Below are 21,741 nucleotides of genomic sequence, written 5' to 3'. Positions count from 1 at the left end.
ACTGGTTAGCAACAGGAAAACACAGGAAGCCTAAAATTCATAAATCATTTTTCCCAAGGTTCACAGTTGTCAGATAACTTTTTTCTCAATTTTAAATTAAACAAAAAAAAATGGGTACATGTGATTTAACACAAATTTAACCTCTTTTGAGAAGAATGCTGAGGAGGATGTATTCTCATGCATTAAAAGAAATTCTGGCTTCTTACATTTTGTTTGTTTGATTTGTGTTGACTCTTGATCAGTATACTACTTTCCATATATACCCCATTTCCCATTTCTAATCTGGGTACTAGTATAGGGGTGGGTTTCATAGATTCACATTTAATATAGTTAGAGAACATTTACATCTCAAAGAAATAGTCAAACACTAAAGCAGGTGGTGGGGATAAACAAAACAAAAAGAACACATTGTGAATTTACATATCCCTTCATTCAAATGCATTTTTTAAAAAATTTCACTGCACTTTCCTTTTATTCTTCTCTCTCGTGTGTGTGTATGTGTGTGTGTGTGTGTGTGTGTGTGTATTAGTTTCAGGTGTACAAAACAATGCAATAGATATTTTACTCCTCACAAAGTTTCACAAAGTGACAACCCCGTTCCCTCAATCTATTGTCCTTCTGACATCACATATATCTATTACAATTCCATTGACTCTATTCCCTATGTTGTACTGTTGTCATGCAGCAGCCTACCTGTCTGTCCCCTCGTACCTGCCCCCTAAAGAAAGGAGAGTCTGTGAGACTAATCCTTTCAGGGACTTTGCTTCACCTTTGTGCTTATACTTTATGTCTCCCTGTTTGGTCCTGGAGGATGGCTGGTTAGCCAATGACGTAAGATTCCCCACGGGGGGGGGGGGGAACACAACTCCAGCCAGGCACAGTCAAGTGGGGACCAGTAGGAGAACCCATGGGGTTGATAGAGGTGGACATAGTCCCCCACCTTCCCCCGGTTAAGGAGAGCTTCTGCCTTTGTGGCTGCATTCCTTCCCACAACCTGCTTGGGAAGAGAGTCAATAGTGCAATAACATCAGTTCTCCATCTATCCATTTCAGTAAGTTTCAGCATAAAGGTTTTGTCTCTTGGGCAGGTATATCCTGAAATTGATGGTTCAGCTGCTTGCAGGCAAGGGTAATTAGTTCAAATTAGTATAATGTGTGAAATTCACAGACCTTGGAGAAAACAATGTTGCTTTCTTATGTGTGCATCAATAAAAGCCACAAGGCAGCCCAATTTGGGGTTCTCAGTCCTTTTAGGCTGTGAGACCCTTGGCCCCCGCATCACAACTTTCTTGATTTCTGTTTCTTTTTTAACCCTTCGTTGCCCCTTCTCATTTGCTCACTGCCTGTGTTGCGCTGGATGTGACACTAGGTGGATTATTTTTAGTTGAAGGCAATCAAGACCCAGCAGACTTAAGAAAAACATTTACCTCTCCCTTAACTGCATAAAAGAATTTAGGTAAGGGGCCTGGCCCAGAAAGAGAGCTATTATCAGAGATAACTTTTTTTATCTGTAAGAACTTACCTATATGGTAGGGCAAACATCTGATTACCAAACATCTGCTCTTCTTATCTTCCTGTGCATTGCCCTCCTCCCCTTGGAAGCCCCAGGCTCCTATACCATTCCTTAGCTCAGGATGGCATTTAAGCCTCAATTGCCTTTGGGTCTCATGTTTTTATGGAGTTCTTGTATGTATGAAATTAAATTTGTGTTTCTCTTTTCAATATATTTTATGTCAATTTAATTATTAGTCCAGCCAAAGAACCTAGAAGGGTAGAAGTAAAATTTGAACCTCCTCACAATTATTTACTACAAAACAGTAACTTTACAGTAGGAAAATCTGGTGGACTTCCACTTTAACTAAATGATCACACTTAACATTAGCAATATTAGGATAAAGTAACATCATGGACCTCCTGATAAGATGAACTGAGGGCACAGTATTACACACAGTTTTTCTGCCAAAAATGCAAAGACTGGATCTAATAAGAAAGAAACCCAAACTGCGGGACAGTCTAGAAAATAACTGTCCTATGCTTGATACTTAAAAAAGTATCAAGGTCAAAAAAGAGAAAGACAGACTAAAAAATTGTTCTAGATTAAAAAAGACTAAAGGGGCATGGAAACAAAATGAAATGCATGGTCCTGGATTGGATGTTAGACCAGGGAAAAAAATCCATAAAGAACATTATTGTGACAGGGGAAGAACCTGAAGATGGGGTGTGAATTAGCTAACAGTATTATATCAATGTTCAATTTCCAGATTATGTACTCTGGTTTTGTAACAGAATGCCTTTGTTCTTAGGAAATAAACCCTGAAGTTAGGGGTAAAGTGTAAAAATGTTTTCAGTTTGCTCTCAAATGGTTGAGAAAGAAAGGAAATGATTTTAAAAAATTACGTAATACACGTTCAAGTCAAATAACAAAGTATAAAGGTAAAAACCGCTCCCACAAGCTCGCTCTATTGCTGCTTCCCAAACAAAAGCATTATCTTTCATCTTTCTCTGTGCTCAAATAATCACCTTTACACAGATGTATGGTTTGTTGGATTTTGGTCTCTCTTTAAAAATGGGGTCATATATTACACATTACTCTGCAATTTGATGTTTAAAATAGGTTTTACAATACATGCATATGGTTAAACAAAAACAAAAACACAGTACTGAAACATTTTTATAAAAGCCAACTGCCCCATCCCTTCCTGACCCTAAGGTTGCTTCTCAGAGCAATCATTCTTTAATTATTTGTTTGTTTTTCTGGTAATTAACTTCTATAGCTCTAAATAATATGCTTAAACTGCTGTTTCTGCATATGTGAATGACGCATTGACTTCTTGCTGTGTGAGGATTTAATTCACTTATACCCTGCTCTCCCCCACTCTTTCCAATAGTTTTTATCACTGTTTTTAGTCCTTCTTGTAACTTCAGATTTTATGATTTTATTTCTTGTTCTATCAACTCTAGACAGTATCTGAGTTCCAATTTTATAAGATATAGATATTCTAGAACCTACTCTTTTCTTCACCTCATCCTCTCACCTCTCTACTTCTGTTATTTGTGATTTTAATTGTACATCATCAAACTTGATAATCCTTATGTTTTGTTCTATAATCATAATTATCTTCCTTGCTGATTCTATATGTAGACTGTAAATTTTGAAAAATCAATAAATATTGCTCATATGATGAGAACTACATAAATATTACCTGCACAACCAAGCAGTATACTATGGTTATATTTCTTTTCTTGATTTTCTTTGTGTTCAATTCTTAACAGTATGCCAAGGGTCTTCCAATTTTTAAAATAAACATATGGCGATTCAAAGATGTAGATTTAAAAATTTTAAATTAACAAAATTTTTATTGTGGTAAAATATACTCAGACGTAACATAAAATTTTGGCATTAAGTACATTTACATTGTTCAACCATCACCACTACCCACTCACAGAACTTTTTCACCATCCCATACTAAAACTCTGTACCCATTAACAGTAACTCCCTATTCCACCCCCCACCATCCCCTACCTCTATTCTACTTCTCTCTCTATAAATTTGACTACTCTAAGGACTTCATATAAATAAAATCAGACAGTATTTGTTCTTTTGTCCATTTGGCTTACTTCATTTAGCATTATTCCCTCAAAATTCATCCATGTTGTAGCATGTCTCAAAATTTCCTTCCTTTTTAAGGATGAATAATATTTTACTCGTATTGTTATGTGCATATATATTTTGTTCACCCATTCATCCAATGGTGGACACTTTGGTTGTTTCCACCTTTTGGCTATTATGATTAATACTACTACTGTGAACACTGGTATACAAATATCTGTGTGAGTGCTTGGTTTCAATTATTTTGGGGTATATACAGAAGTGGAATTGATGAATCATATGGTAATTCTGTTTAATTTTTGATGAACCTCCAGACTATTTTCCACAGCAGCTGCACCATTTTACATTCCCAACAGCAATGAATAAGGGTTTCAATTTCTGTTTTTTGATAATAGTCATCCTAATGGGTGTGAAGTATTATCTTATTGTGGTTTGTAAAAATAAAGTTATTGGGGTAACATTGGTTAATAACATTCTTAACCAATTTCAGGTGTATAACTTTATAATACAACATCTGTATACGCTATTGTGATGCTCAACATCACAAGTTATAAGGGAAATGCAAATCAAAACCACATGAGATACCACCTCACATCAGTCAGAATGACTATTATCAATAAGACAAGAAATAACAAGTGTGGGCGAGGATGTGGAGAAAGGGAACCACTGGTAGGAATATAAACTGGTGCAGCCACTATAAAAAACAGTATGAAGTTTCCTCAAAAAATTAAGAATAGAACTATCATGTGACCCAGCAATCCCTCTTCTGGGTATCTACCTGAAAATTTTTCAAAACACTTATTCATGAAGATGTATATACCCCTATGTTCATTGTATCATTATTCACAATAGCCAAGACATGGAAACAACCTAAGTGTCCTTTGACAGATGACTGGATAAAGAAGATGAAGTACATATATACAATGGAATACTACCCAGCCATAAAAAGATGAAATATTGCTGTTTGTGACAACATGGATGGATCTTAAGAGTATTATGCTAAGTGAAATAAGTTAAAAAGAAAAGGACAAGAACCATATGATTTCACTTATATGTGGATTAGTGTGGTTTACATTTGCATTTCCCTAATGATTAGTGATGTTGAGCATCTTTTCATGTGTTTATTGGCCATTTGCATATCTTCTTTGGAGCAATGCCTACTCAAGTCCTTTGTTCATTCTGTCCAAAATTTATTTTAAAAATTGTGGTAAAATATACATAGCAAAGTTAAGCACTTAACCCATTGTAAGTGTACTATTCAGTGGGATTAAGTACATTTATATTGTTGGGTGCAACTCTTACCTTATGAGCTTAATTGGGTTGCTTTGTTATTGCTGAATTTTAGTAATTCTCTATATGTTCTGGATATTAATCCCTTATCAGATACGTGATTTGCAAATATTTTATCCCATTCTATGAATTCCTTTTTTACTGTTGACTGTGTCCTTTGATGCACACACGTTTCACATTTTAATGAAGTCTAATTCGTCTCTTTTTTCTTTTGTTGCCTATGCCTTTGGTGTCCTACCCACAAAATCACTGCCAAATACAATGTTGTGAAATTTGGCCCTGTTTTCTTTTAAGAGTTTTACAGTTTTAGCTCTTAACATTTAGGTCTCTGAACCGCAGTACGTAGACTGTATAACTTGTTAAATTAAAACAACCTTTAAAAAAAAATTTAAATCCAATCATGCCAGTCTCTGCTCAGAAATTTGCAGATGTTTTTCATCTCACTCAAATCAAATTGCATCACTCACATCAACGCAATTGCTGGAAAAGATGTTAGTAAGAAAGTGATACCTTTCATAACTTGATGTGTCTTTATTACTCCTACAAAGATTTGATGAAAGTAAAAAGCAAATGTCAGCCAAGACTAGTGAAGAGCAATACAACCAGAAGTGGCATTTAAAGAAATAAAAGAAAGGTCAACTGGAACATGGATTCTTCTGGGCAATTTTCCCAACCTCGTCCCTCCAAGGAGTCAGGGCACTCCCAACCATTTCCTTGAAGTCAACTGTGGCTTGCAAGAAATAGAGCCCCTCAGGGGTGCCTTCTTGTTTTTTATTTAATTTTTTTTCTTTAGATTTTTTTTGATGTCTTCATTTGTCACTTTCATTCCGTGTTCTCTCAAGGCCAACAGACCAGCTTCTATACAGATTGCCTTGATGTCAGCACCACAGACCAATTGATCTTTTGATCAAGTGGTCTAGGGTTCTATCATCCTGCTTGTGTGAATCGCACTTAGACCTTTTGAGCAGAGGTAACTTGACCTCGTCAATGTGGCCTGGTGTGATAAGTGCTGGATCCAAATTTTCTATTTGGTGGCCATGGTAACCTTTAGGGATCTCTTGAATCAAATCCATCCAACTGTTCCAACGTGGTTTGCTTAATTTCTCTCACCACCAGAATTAGAGTCGTATCTTTTGGTCCCAATGTCATCAATTTCATCAATAAATATGATGGATGGTGCGTGTTCTTCAGCAACTTAAAAGAATTCCTGCACAAGTTTGGGCCCATCACCTATAGTGTTTCCCTGAAAATAAGACCTAGTTGGACAATCAGCTCTAATGCGTCTTTTGGAGCAAAAATTAATATAAGAACCGGTCTTATTTTACTATAATATAATATAATGTTAGTATAATATAATATAATACCGGGTCTTCTATTAATTTTTGCTCCAAAAGACGCATTATTGCTGATTGTCCAGCTAGGTCTTATTTTCAGGGAAACACAGTAGGTACTTCTAAATATGTTTAGAGCCAATCACTCTCAAGAAAGTGGCCAAGATTTGGTTTGCTACTGCTTTGGCTACTAAGCTTTTACCTATGCCAGGTGGATCATAGAGAGTGACCCCCTTATAAGGCTTTAAACCCATCTCTTTATAATATTCAGGATGAGCAAGAGGAAGCACCACAGATTCCTGAATTTCCTGGATTTGGTTGTCCAACCTCCCCAATATCAGCATAGGTCTCCTGGGGGCCTTTTCCATCTTTATCTCTGTGAGTAGGGGAGCTATGTCATCCCTCAACAACCCTATCACAGCATGCACCTTGTTGCTGAGCAGGACCAAGCAGCCCAGTTCCAGCACATCCATGTCTACAAATAAAAGAATGCTGACACAGTGTTCTGAACCCACAGATGGAGACACAATGGCATGATTGTCATCAATAATCTAATCATCTCCTCCATGGATATATATAATATATACATGTATATATGCATATATATATATACATATATATAATATATATAGTGCCCAAAAAACATACACATATTTTAAGAGATGTTAACACTTTGCTCAAGCAGTAGTCAGCCATAATCAGAAGTGTCTGAATGCTGATGGTAACCACTTTGAGCACCTCTTGTAATTGTGGAAGTCAAATGTGACTTGTATTCATCTTTTGTTATCGGTATATATTAATACTGAAAGTTTTTCCTTTCTTTCTTAAAATATGTATACATCTTTTTGGCACCCTCTGTATATATACATGCATACATACATACCTGTACATAGAAAAAACAGATACTTCATAATGTTAAGGGAGAGGATTCAGTTGTAATAGTCCAGGGAAGAAACCTGTCCAGCAAAGTACCACGGAACTGAAAGAAATGCTAAAAACGACAAGAAACTTTCTAGATTGGGAAAGAATGATGCAATTAACATGAAAGTCTTTAAAGCTGTCATTCTTACTACATAATAGTAACATAAATACATTTTAAAAATCCACCCTGAGTTCAGATAAAACTTTAAAAGAATTAAAGAGAGACTGTGGCTTATTCTGTGTTTCATGAAACACAATTCCTGAGACATGACCATTGTAAAAAGGGTTCTGTAGATGCACACAGTATCTCTCTTTGAAATTTTAAAGGCTCTGAGAAACCCTGAAGTTAGGAAACATGATTAATGTTGCTTAACACAGCTTTATTGTGATAGACACTACTACTCACATATCTACTCTCACTTTCGTTTTTATAATATAACTAATTTGTTCAGGGCAACAATGTGCCCAGCAAAAGAACTACATTTCTCAGCATAACTTGCAGCTAGAGGTGTCCAGGTGACATGCTTCTAGTCAATGAGGCGGGAGTGGAAGTTGTTAGGTGGGGTTTCCTGAATAGCTCATTAAAAAAAAGGCTGACTGAGCTGGCAAATATGGTTTGCCATTTTCCCTTCCCCTTTAGTCTTCCTGAAACATGGATGTGATAGAGAAGGTGACACAGTCATGTTGAGACCCTGAGGTAAGCATGAGGATGAAAGCCGCAGGATAAGGATGACTGAGCAATGGTATAAAAGTAGCTTTGGCCCCTGAGGGCTTCATGAGTTGACAGCTCTTCTCAGAACTTCTTGATCCATGAGAAAAATGAAATATATGTCTTGCTAAGGCACTATGGGTTGGGTCAAAACATAGGAGTCTGGGAACTTGATGGCACCATGGATCAGCCACACTAGAATAAATTAAAACTTCTTTTACAAAAGAGAAAAATAAAGCTCTAATTTGCTTCTCACTTGTACCAGAGACAAATAACTGCATTATTCTTGGGTTTTTGATAAGGAAGGAGTAAAGCACAGTCATGCTTTGTAAATGCTGAGTCTGAGGTATCTGTGGGAAAGCCAAATATAGAGAACCAGGAAAGAGCACGATGTGTGGGTCTGGAGCTTGGGAAAAAGATCTGGGTTGGAAAAGAACAGGTCATTTAAGTTCAGGGTGGACACTTTTGAAGTCCCTCATTGACTGTCTTGGAATACATATGTTCCGCACATCTCCAAGGAACAGAGCAAGGTATCAGATTTGGTCTCCAAATGAGGAAGATCTTCCCATAGTCAGAACTCTCCAAAAATGGAACAAAGCTTCTGTAAATTAGGAAGTACTTTGCTCCTTAAGCAATGCAGAGACTGCACACTCAAGTGGTGGGGAAGATGTCCAGAGCACTGGGAAGGTGGATTCAAAGTTTGTTAAAGATCTTTCAAAACTTGAGTTGCTAATATTCTAAGCATCTAATTTTGTTCTGAAGTGTGAAGTTATCAACCTTTTAAAAAGTCTCCACCCAACACTGAGATCACAATTCTTTATTGCTATTGCATCCATCCTTGCTCTGATGCCATGTCCTTTCATGGAAGCTAGGGCTGTGTGGATAGTACTTGATTTCATGAAAGGTCTCAGGTGTTTTTATTAGATAACTATTAGATTCACTTATTGGATATTTATTAGACTCAAGATTTTTATTTTTTAACTATTAGTGCCTTTTCTCCATAATTACTAAACTAATACATGCTTAAAACAACAACCAAAAATTGGTAAATTCAAGAAAACACCAGGGGAAAGGAAAATATGTAATACCACCATCCAGAGATAACCCTAATTAACATTTTGATATAAAAATATCATCTTTTTTGTGTGTATAATTTTTTCCGTAAAGTTGTATTCTATTTTACATGCTATTTGCATAATATTTTTAAAGCTTATTTGACATAGATTTAAACTTACAGAAAAGTTGTAAGAATGGTACAAAGAATCCAATATACCCTTCACCTAGATTTACTGCATTCCTTTTTAAAATCAGTTGCAGGTTCCAATCCAGATGGCGCAGTAGGTAAATGATGTGCTCACCTCATCTCAGGACCACATCAAAACTACAACTAAACTACAAAACAATCATCATTGAGAATTGCCTAAAATCTTGCTGAACTGAAGCCCTCCAACTAAGGACATGCAGAAGAAGGTACCTTGAGAATGGTAGGAGGGGCAGAACAGGCTAGCCCTAGACCCATGTGTGTGACCATTAAAAATTGGGTGGTGTATCTCGGCTGTGGAGGTTGGCCCACCCCCACCCCCAGAAGCAAGAGGTCCCAGCCCCACCCCCCCACAGTGTTCCAGTCCCAGGAAGAGAAGTCCCCATAATTTCTGGTTGTGACTGAAGTGAGATGGAGGGTGGCTGGAGTCCCAGGTGCTCCTCTTAAAGGGACCATTCAAGGGCTTACTCACTGATGGAATCACTGGCTCTGAGCTCCAGTGCTGCGGCAGCAGCTGAAAAGGCAGCAGGGACATATGGTGGGTGGGGAATTGAGTTGTCTGGCTTGAGAGAGGGGATGGAGGGGCAGCTTTCTCATGGACAAAGGATCTAGCAGAAGCCACTGTTTCTTTATTGAGCCCTCCCCCTACCCAGTATGCAGACACAGGTAGCCGCCATATCTGAGTCTCCATCAAGTTGGCTAACACTCTTCATTGGCTACACCCTGGTGATTTGAGATCCCACTCCACCCAACTTTCAGACACTGCCAAGCTGCTTCTAGTGACTTTTTTTTTAAAGGGAGAGTTTTTTTTACCTTTTATTTATTTAAGTGTTTTTCTAACACCCATCAGCTCCAAGTCAAGTAGTTGTTTTCAATCTAGTTATGGAGGGCGCAGCTCACAGTGACCCATGTGGGGTTCAAACCAGCAAGCTTGTTATTAAAAGCAATGTGCTCTAACCAACTGAGCTAACCGGCTGCCCCTCCAGTGGCGTTTTTGTACAAACCGCCTGCCTTGGCTCATGCTGCATACTTCCCTAGGTCTCTCAAAGGTTCTTGGAACACACACAAGCAGCATCTAACTTGAGCATGTCCTGTACCCCTAACCGAACAGCTCTAAGCCTGGCACTAGCAGCAGCTGGTCTTGGTTGTGGCTTGGCCTCTCGAGGAACTTCCAAATACAGTAAGGGCTGTGGCCATCTGTGGATTTTCTATGGCTCCTGCCAGGTAGCCCCCAGTGCTGGGGGGACTGGCTGTGGCTGAACCTGACCTGGTCCCTTCCCAGGTGGCCTTGGAGCTGGCGCCCCCAGCAGCCAAATTTGAAAGAAGGTGGGGCATCACGCAGCCACCTCCAAGGATGACACACCCAAGGGACAGATTGGGCAGGCACCAAAAGACTGAAGCAGATCCTGTTATGTATGGTCAGCCTCTGCACCAAAACTCCTCCACTGTACTCATAGCTAGTCCTCACAACACATGAGCCCTAGGATCAGTCTCTCCCACTGATATGCAAATAGCAACTAAGGCTCAACTACAAGAGAAGGGCACACACAACCCACACAAGGGACACACCTGGAGTACAAGGCTCAGATGACCAGGAAGACTGCGCAACTGAGCTTCACAGCACACCTACTACATAAGGCCACTCTACTAAGGCTGGAAGACATAATAGGCTACCTAATAGAAGCATAGACAGGCAGCCAAAATAGTGAGACAAAGAAACATGTCCCAAATAAAAGAACAGAACAAAGCTCCAGAAAAACAACGAAACAAAATGGATACAAGCAATCTACCAGATGCAGAGTTCCAAACACTGATTATAAGGACACTCAATTATCTTAGGGAGAACTTCAACAAAGAGATAAGAAACAAAAATGGAGATGGAAAACATGAAAAAGAACCAGTCAGAAATAAAGAATACAATAATGGAAATGAAGAATGCATTACAGGGAATCAACACTAGATTAGATAAAGCAGAGGATCGAACCAGAGATATAGAAGATAAGGTAGCAGAAAACACCCAATCAGAACAGCAAAAAGAAAAAAGAATCCAAAAAAATTGAGGGGAGTTTTAAGAGTCCTCTGGGACAACATCAAGCTTACCAATATTCACTTTATAGGGGTGCCAGAAGGAGAAGAGAGAGAGCATGTAATTGAAAACCTATTTGAAGAAATAATAACAGAAAACTTCCCTAACCTGGAGAAGAAAATAGTTATACAAGCCTGGGAAATGCAGAGAGTCCCAAACAAGACGAACCCAAAAAGGCCAACAGCAAGACACATAATTAAAATGACAAAAACTAAAGACAGAGAGAATCTTAACAGCAGCAAGAGAAAAGCAGTTAGTTACCTACAAGGGAATCCCCATAAGACTACTAGTTGATTTTTCAACAGAAACCTTGCAGGTCAGAAGGGACTGGCAGGAAATATTCAAAGTGATGAAAAGCAAGAATCTTCAACCAAGATTACTCTACCCAGCAAAACTATCATTTAGAATCAAAGGACAGATAAAGACATTCCTTGACAAAAAAAGCTAAAGAAGTTCATCACCACCAAACCAGTATTATAAGGAATCTTATTAAAGAACTTCTTTAAGATGAAAAAAATATGAATAATCAAATGGCAATAACTACATACCTATCAACAATTACTTTTAATGTAAATGGATTAAATGCTCCAATCAAAAAATAGGGGGGCTGAATGGATAAGAAAACAAGACCCTTACATATGCTGCCTGTGAGATGCACTTCAGATTGAAAGACACACACAGACTGAAAGTAAAGAGATGGAAAAAGATATTTCATGAAAATAGAAACAAACAAACAAATAATCTGGGGTAGCAATACTCATACCAGACAAAACATAGAGTTTAAAACAAAGACTATAACATGAGACAAAGAAGGACCTAGTAATCCCACTTCTGGATATTTATCTGAACAAACCCAAAATGCTACCTTGAGGGGACATGCTCATCCATATGTTCACTGTAGCATTATTTACATAAGCGAAGATATGAAGGCAACCTGGGTGTCCTTGAATGGATGAATGGATAAAGAAGAAGTGGTACATATATACAATAGAATATTACTCAGCCATAAAAAAGAGAAGGAAATCTGGTTATCTGTGACAACATGGGATGGACCTAGAGGGTACTGTGCTGAGTGTAATGGTCAGACAGAAAAAGACAAGCGTCATATGATTTCACTTATAAGTGGAATCTAAAGAACAAAATAAACAAATGAAATAGAAACAAACTCAGATACAGAAAACGTTTTGATAGTTGCCAGATGGCAGGGGGATAAGGGATGGGTGAAAAAGGGAAGGAATTAAGAAGTACAAATTAGTTGTTACACAGTAGTCATGGGGATATAGGGTATAGTATAATGAATATAATCAATAATGTTGTAATAACTAAGAATGGTGCCAGATGGTTACTAGATCTAACAGGGATTGATGGGAGGGAAATCGGGGGCAGGGTGAAAAAGGTGAAGGGATAAAGAAATACAAATCGATAGTTTCAAAATAGTCCTGGGGATGTAAAAGTATTGGGAATATAATCAATAATACGGTAATAACTATGTACAGCGCCAGGTCGCACTAGTTAGGGGGATCACTTCCTAAATTATATAAATGTCTAACCACAATGCCACACACTTGAAATTAACATAAAATAATATTGAATGTCAACTCTAATTGAAAAGTTTTAAAAGGGGGAAGATCAATAATACTGTGATAGCGTGGAACAGTGTCAGATGGTCGCTGGACTTACCATGATGATCACTTCTTTAGCACAGGGAATATAATCAATAATGTTGTAATAATTCTTTATAGTGCTAGGTGGGTACTGTTGAATAACTATGACATACACATGAAACTAATATTGTATGTTAGATATATTTTAATACAATTCTTTAAAAAGAGAAAAAATAAAATATTTGCATATTATGAACATTTTTCCATGTCCACAGACATCATTATCATTACGGCCAACATTTACTACTGGCAGGTAAGTCACCATGAGTTCTACTATTCCCACAATGTCCCCGTGAGATTAATATTATTATTATCACATTTCAAATATGAATAAATTAGGCCTTAGTCAAGTGCTTCCAATATTTCACCTTATAATCATTTTTAAGGTGTCTTTTTCTGATCTCTATCTTTGTGCATCTACTTATTTCTTAAATTTTTGACACCATCTCTCAATAAGATGGACCATGAAATCCCCCAAACCCAATGACAGGACAGAAAGGAAAACTGCAGTTGTCATATAACTTTAAATGGGTTGTCCCATAACTGGGCCATGTCATGGCCGATAATGCACAATGATTAACTATACTTTAAAAATTTTCTAGTGATATTGTAAATAGCATTGATAATATGGCATTTTAAAAAATCATTCTGAATTACTTCGTGAAATGTAAGTATATAAAACATATTCTGCTCTCTAGAATCCCACTGGTATTTCTTCATATTAAAATATGTATGCCTCATGTACAAAAAAGCATTATTTACAATAGCCAAAAGGTGGAGGCAACCCAAATAGCCATTGATGGATGACTAGATAAAAAAAATGTGGTCTATCCATACAATGGAATATTCAGCAGCCTCTAGAAGGAAGGAAATTCTGACATATGCTACAACATGCATGAACCTTGAGGATATTATGGTAAGTAAAATAAGCCAGTCAGAAAAAGATAAATACTATATGGTGCTACTTATATGAAGTCTCTAGAGTAGAGACAAAAAGTAGAATGGTGGTTGCAAGGAACTGGGGGTGGGGAGGGCAGAAAGAAGATGTACTGTTTAATGGGTACTGAGTTTCATCTTTTTATGAGATGAAAAATTTCTGGAGATTGGTAACATAATAATGTGAATGTACTTAATGTCACTGAACTTTAAAAAAGATTAAGATGAGAACTCTACAAGAACTTTCTGACTCCATCAGAAAGAGCAATATAAGAATGGGCATACCAGAAGGAGAAGAAAGAGAGAAGGGAACAGAGAATATATTCAAACAAATTGTTGATGAGAACTTCCCAAACTTGAGGACAGAACTGGATCCTCGAATCCAAGAAGCAAACAGAACACCTAATTACCTCAATCCCAACAGGCCTTCTCTAGGGCACATTATATTGAAGCTGTCTAAAATCAACGACAGAAAGAATACTGAAGGCAGCCAGGGAAAAGACAATGGTAACCTACAAAGAAAAACCCATTAGATTATCATCAGATTTTTCAGCAAAACTCTACAAGGTAGGAGGGAGTGGAACCAAATATTCAAATTATTGAAAGAGAGAAATTATGAGCCAAGAATAATATATCCAGCAAAGATATCCTTTAGCTATAAAGAAGGAATAAAGACCTTTCCAGACATACAGAAGCTGAGGGAATTTTTAAATACACGACCTGCATTACAAGAAATACTACAGGTAGCTATTCGACCACCATCAACCAGGACTATTTGAGGCAACCAAAACATAAAAAGGGGGAGAGTAAAGGCCTGAACCAGAATATGGGAATGAAGAAAGTAAGTGTGCTGAAAAAAATGAAATATTCTAAATATCAAACTTTCTTTTACATAAACTTAAGGGTAACCACTCAAAAAAAAAATCCAGAACTGAAATAAATACTGTAATAGAAGAAGAAACAGAGTGAAACATCATGGAATATCACCACACAGAAAAAATGGACAACAACAAAAAGGCAAAGAAACAATAGAGATACAGCCTTACCAGAAAACTAAAGATAGAATGAGAGGAAATCCTCACATATCAATAATCATCCTAAATGTAAATGGACTGAACTCACCAATAAAAAGGCACAGAGTAGCAGGTTGGATCGAAAAACTAAACCCAACCATATGCTGTCTCCAAGAGACACATCTCAGCTACAAGGACAAGCATAGACTCAAAGGAAAAGGTGGAAATTGACACTCCAAGCAAATGGTACCCAGAGAAAATCAGATGTAACCATAATGATATCAGATGAAACAGACTTCAGGGTGAAAAAGATAACAAGAGACAAAGATGGACATTTCATCATGGTAAAGAGGACTATACAACAAGAAGACATAACAGTCATCAATATTTATGCCCCCAATCAGAGAGCACCGAAATATACCAAGCAACTACTAAGAGAACTAAAGGGAGAAATTGACCAAAACACAATTACACTAGGAAACTTAAATACATCATTGACAGCTATGGATAGATGATCCAAATAGAAAATAAATAACGAAATAGCAGACCTAAATGACACATTAGATGAAATGGACATAATTGACATATACAGAGCACTTCATCCCAAAACATCAGACTATACATTCTTTTCGAATGTACATGGAACATTCTCAACGATAGACCATATATTGGGACATAAAATCAGCCTCAGCAAATTTAAGAAGATCAAAATCATATCAAGCATATTCTGTGATCACAAGGCTTTGAAATTGGATATCAACTGCAAAAAGAAAGCAGGAAAAAGCACAAATAGATGGAGATTAAACAATATACTTTTAAAGAACGACTGGGTCAAAGAAGAAATTAGAAGAGAGATCAAAAGATACATAGAAACAAATGACAATGAAAATACATCCTACCAAAATTTTTGGGATGCAGCGAAAGCAGCTTTAAGAGAGAAATTTATATCATTACAGGCCTATCACAAGAAACAAGAAAAATCCCAAATAAATAACTTCATGTTACACCTTAAAGAATTAGAGAAAGAAGAACAAGTGAAACCCAAGGTCAGCAGAAGAAAGGAAATAACAAAAATCAGAGCAGAACTACATGAAATACAGAACAAAAAGACAACAGAAAACATTAATGTGACAAAGACCTGGTTCTTTGAAATGATTAACAAAACTGACAAATCTTGGCTAGACTCACTAAGATAAAAAGAGAAAAGACACTAATTAACAAAATCAGAAATGAAAAAGGGGAAGTTATCACAGACACCACAGAAATACAAAGGATCATCCAAGAATACTATGAAGGACTTTATGCCACCAAATTCAATAACATAGAAGAAATGGACACATTCTTAGAAACATATAGCCTTCCAAGGCTGAACCATGAAGAACTAGAAAATCTAAACAGACCGATCACCAGTAACGAAATTGAATCAAGTCATCCAAAACCTTCCCAAATCAAAAGTCCTGGACCAGATGGCTTCACTAGTGAATCCTACCAAACCTTCAAACAGGATCTAATACCAATCCTGCTCAAACTCTTCCAAAAAATTGAAGAAGAGACAGTACTCCCTAACTCATTTTATGAGGCCAACATTACCCTGATACCAAAACCTGGTAAGGACAACACAAAAAAAGAAAACTACAGACATATCTCTGATGAATACTGATGCAAAAATCCCAAACAAAATTCTAGCTAATCAAATACAACAATGCATTAAAAAGATTATTCATCACGACCAAGTGGGGCTTATCCCAGGGGCACAAGGATGGTTCAACACATTCAAATCCATCAATGTTGTACATCACATATACAAAATAAAGGACAAAAATCATATGATTACATCAATTGATTCAGAAAAAGCATTTGACAAGATACAACAACATTTATGATTAAAGCACTTAATAAAATAGGTATAGAAGGAAAATACCTTCACATAATAAAGACCATATACGACAAGCCCTCAGCTAATCTCATAATCAATGGTTTAAAAACTGAAGCCCTTTGCTCTACGTTCAGGAACACGACAGGGCTGCCCCTATCATGTCTGCTTTTCAACGTATTGTTGGAAGTCCTTGCCAGAGCAATCAGGCAAGAGAAAGAAATAAAAGGCATCCAAATTGGGAATGAAGAAGTTAAATTATCACTCTCTGCAGATGACATGATGCTATATATAGAAAACCCTAAAGACTCCACCAAAAAGCTATTAGAAACAATCAACGAATACAGTAAAGTTGCTGGCTACAAAATCAACGTACAAAAGTCCACTGCATTCCTACATACTAACAATGAAATCTCAGAAAAAGAAACACAAAAAAACAATACCTTTTACAATTGCAGCAAAAAGAATAAAATACCTAGGAATAAACTTAACCAAGAATGTGAAGCACCTATATGCTGAAAACTATAAGACATTTTTGAAAGAAATTGAAAACACAAAGAAATGACAAGACATTCCGTGATCATGGATTGGAAGAATCAACATAGTTAAAATGGCCATATTACCCAAAGCAATATACAGATTTAATGCAATCACCATCAAAATCCCAATGGCATTTTTTAAAGAAATAGAACAAAAAAATCATCAGATTTGTTTGGAACCACAAAAGACCCCGAATAGCCAAAGCAATCTTAAGAAAAAAGAACAATGCTGAAGGTATCACACTCCCTGACTTTAGCTTGTACTACTGGGCTACAATAATCAAAACAGCATGGTACTGGCAGAAAAACAGACACATAGACCAATTGAATAGAATTGAGAACCCAGAAATAAAACCACATAAATATGGACAGATAATTTTTGACAAAGAAGCTAAAAATGCAATGGAGAAAAGACAGCCTCTTCAAGAAATGATGCTGGGAGAATTGGAAAGCCACGTGCATAAAAATGAAACTGGACTGCTATCTGTCACCACGTACCAAAATTAATTCAAAATGGATCAAAGACTTAAGCATAAGACCTGACACAATAAACTGCATAGAAGAAAACATAGGTACTAAACTTATGGACCTTGGGTTCAAAGAGCATTTTATGAATTTGACTCCAAAGGCAATGGAAGTAAAAGCTAAAAGAAATGAATGGGACTATGTAAAACTTAAAAGCTTCTGCACAGCAAAAGAAACCATTGACAAAATAAAGAGGCAACCAACTGAATGGGAGAAGAGTTTTGCAAACAGTACCTCTGATAAAGGGCTAATATCCAAAACATGCAAGGAACTCATGAAGCTCAACAACAAAAAAACAAACAACCCAGTTGAAAAATGGGCAGAGAACCTCAAGAGACATTTCTCCAAAGAGGACATACAAATGGCAAATAGACATATGAAAAAATACTCAACATCACTAATCATCAGAGAAATGTAAATGAAAACCACAATGAGATATCACTTCACCCCAGTCAGAATGGCTTTCATCAACAAGACAAATAGTAACAAGTGTTGGAGAGGCTGTGGAGAAAAAGGAACCCTCATATATGTAGGTGGAAATGCAGACTGGTGCAGCCGCTATGGAAGGCAGTGTGGAGGTTCCTCAAAAAATTACAAATAGAATTACCATATGACCCAGCAATTCCTCCCCTGGGTATCTACCAAAAAAATCTGAGAACATTTATCCATAAAGACACGTGTGCTCCAACGTTCATTGCAGCTTTGTTTACGGTGGCCAAGACATGGAAACAACCAAAATGTCCTTCGATAGATGAATGGATAAAGAAGTTGTGGTATATATACACAACGGAATAGTATTCGGCGGTAAGAAAAAATGATATAGGAACATTTGTGACAACATGGATGGATCGAGAGTGTATAATGCTAAGCGAAATAAGTCAGACAGAAAAAGCAGAGAACCATATGATTTCACTGAGATGTGGTATATAAACCAAAAACAACAAAAGAACAAGACAAACAAATGAGAAACAAAACTCATAGACACAGACAATAGTTTAGTGGTTACCAGAGGGTAAGGGGGATCAAATATATGGTGATGGAAGGAGAACTGACTCTAGGTGGTGAACACACAATGGGATTGATAGATGATATAATACAGAATTGTACACCTGAAATCTATGTAATTTTACTAACAATTGTCACCCCAATAAACTTAAAAAAAGATTAAGATGGTAAATTTTATGTTATGTGTATTTTACCACAATTAAAAACTGAAAATAAATTTAAACATATGCAGTAGGTGCTTCACATTAAATACTAAAGCATGATGAACGGATGTATGAGCCTTGGAAACAGTGGCTAATGTCTCTAAGAGGTATGGAGAGATGCTCCAAAGAGGTAACTGTGAGCTGAAATAGTGCAGGTGATTGTTGGCAAGGGGGCATGTCTGGAAATGTCTTGCAGGGCAGAACCCCCTGGTGTGGAGGCCTTGCCATTTTCCAAATGAAGATAGGAAGCCTGAGGCCCTGAAGCCAGTGGATCTGCCATCCCTCCAACTTCTTGTAGGCTTCCTGTATGAACTGTCATCCTGTGGTCACTTGCTCGAGCCCCTTGACCAGAGTTCTCGTGCCTCTGAGTGAAGTGTTTGTTCCTTAACTCTGAGACTGAAATATTACCAAATTAGAGAACATTTATTGAGTGCCTACAGTATGTCCTGCATCAAGTGCTTTATTGACATTATTCCTAATTACTATTTTCACGGTGACCCCATGAGAGAGGTTTTGTGATTTTCGTCTTACTCATGAAGAGACTAAAGACCTGAAAGGTTAACGTACTCAAGGATACACAAGAAAAAGTTAAGTTCCTTGCATTGTTCCACGTGGCCTCTAAGATGATAAAAATAATATGATCCCTACAGCAACTAGCATATTTTTAAAGTCCCCCTAAGGTCTCAGAGGGAAAAACGTACTATATGAAGCAACTCAGGATTGACTCCAAATAATAATTGCTAATATTTACTGAGCATTTAGTACATGTTAGGAACTTGGCTAAACTCTAATTACATTACCACATGTAATACATCCAGTAACACAGAGTATGTGTAAGAGTATCGACTTGTCAGTGACTGGCACACTACTAAAGGCTCAGTAATGATCAGCTGCTTCATGAAGGAGGATTGATACTTCTTTCACATTCAAACATGATTCCCAAGATCAATACCAATTCTGAAACTGTTACTATTTTATTTTTTTTAGCATTAGAAACACATTTCTGGATGATTTTAAGGCTGAACTTGGTTTGAACTCTAATTCAATGCTACCATTGTTTTCCATGGTAACAACCCTAAAAACATAGGAAGATATACCAGCAACAAAAGAAGCCACTGAGAATGAGGTCTGACAATTAAGTTCGCGAAATTGTTGGAAAAATGTTGCTAAACTTTTTTTGATATCAGAGGCATTATTCATTACGAATTTGTACCAACTGGACAAACAATTAACCAAGTTTACTATTTGGAAGTGTTGAAAAAGCTGTGTGAAAAAGTTAGACAACCTGAACTTTTTGCCAAAAATTCATGGCTCTTGCATCATGACAATACACCTGCTCACACGGCTCTGTCTATGTGGGAGTTTTTAGCCAGAAAAAAAATAACTGCATTGGAGCACCCTCCTTACTCACCTGATCAGGCCCCCAATGACTTCTTTCTTTACCCAAAGACAAAGGAAATATTCAAAGAAAGACATTTTGATGCCATTCAGGACATCAAGGGTAATACGATGACAACTCTGATGGCCATTCCAGAAAAGGAGTTCCAAAATTGCTTTGAAGGATGGATAGGTGCTGGCGTCGGTGCATAGCTTCCAAAGTAGGGGAGTACTTTGAAGGTGACTGTAGCGATACTCAACAATGAGGCATGTAGTACTTTTTGCATGTAGTACAGCAATGAGGCATGTAGTACTTTTTCTAGGATGAGTTCGCGAACTTAACTGGCATGCCTCATGTGCGCTTGTAGCAGAAAGGCATTCATTAATCCAACAAATAGCTTGTAAGTACCTTCTATTTGCCAGTTCAAACTCCATTTCCCCTCCTCCCATCAACGACCCCCCAAAAAACCAAACCTTCTTATGCCCCCCACAAGGAAACAGCTAGTTTCAAGAGGGTACCAGTTGAAACATGGATTTGGATCCTTTGCAGCCAGTTCTACAGTACTGACCCTGAAAATTTTAACTGTACAAGTTGAATCTCATGAATCTTTATTAAATGCCCTGGTTCCAACTGAACAAAAGCCCACGTTTTTCTCAACGTACTATTCTCCCTCTATCATATAACCTTCAAATCATATAACAAATATTTGCAAAACTTGTTTTTCCTCCCATCCCCATTCCCCCTCTTTTCATTTTAATTCCTCTTCTTTAGACTAGGCAATTACCATTACCACTGTCTCAGTCCTTCCAGAGATAATGCTATGCCTTTACAAGCTCATGTATATCTTTACCTATGTGGAGCATTGAAAAGAAAAACGCGAATCATGTCATATTGATAACACATTTTTCTGCACTTGGCTTTCTTTCACTTAATGTATCTTGGCGTTGGTTCCACATTAGTATATAAACTGCTGCTTTGCTCTTTCTAGCAATGACAGGTTATTCCTCTAAAAGAATGGATTCTCATTTATTTCACCTTATCATTCTCTGGTCTCGTGGCTGAAGATAGGAAAAAATCTTTTTGTCTACATGAGTCGATCTGAACGTACTAGGAATTCCCATTCTGCCCACCTCTCTAAATCGTCAAGACGGAAAACTCCTTAACTAGGTACGATGAGGTATCACTAACCCCAAGTGGCGCGGGGAAGAGCCTGGGTAGGGAGCACGCAGATGCGGCTCCCACCTTTCCCCGGTACCCTAAAGCCCAGCCCCACCCTACGCTAGGGGCGGGGAGGGCCGAGGGGCGGGCAATCCCAAGCACGCAAGCTTCCATTTTCCCGTCTGCATCAGCGCCCGCAGTGGGTGCCGCCATCTTGTACTTCTGGACACCTACCACGTC

At 37.5% G+C, this 21,741-nt stretch overlaps 1 long non-coding RNA gene and 1 pseudogene across 2 annotated transcripts in view; both read right to left on the bottom strand.

The window, feature by feature from the left end:
• The window catches only part of LOC308510057, a 40,667-nt gene that overhangs the window by 18,744 nt on the left and 182 nt on the right, over window positions 1-21,741 (bottom strand). The window lies entirely within an intron of this gene.
• On the bottom strand, window positions 5,535-21,714 carry LOC308509737 (26S proteasome regulatory subunit 4-like; annotated as a pseudogene). Its single transcript has 3 exons — window positions 21,622-21,714; window positions 6,342-6,781; window positions 5,535-6,129 (listed from the first exon to the last, which is right to left on the bottom strand). The product of its transcript is annotated as a 26S proteasome regulatory subunit 4-like (transcript).

This window comes from Rhinolophus hipposideros, assembly GCF_964194185.1.
Source record: "Rhinolophus hipposideros genome assembly, chromosome: 17".
Lineage (NCBI taxonomy): Eukaryota > Metazoa > Chordata > Mammalia > Chiroptera > Rhinolophidae > Rhinolophus > Rhinolophus hipposideros.
The sequence above is the reverse complement of the archived record's forward strand: the minus strand, read 5'-3'. Positions and strand labels throughout refer to the sequence as shown.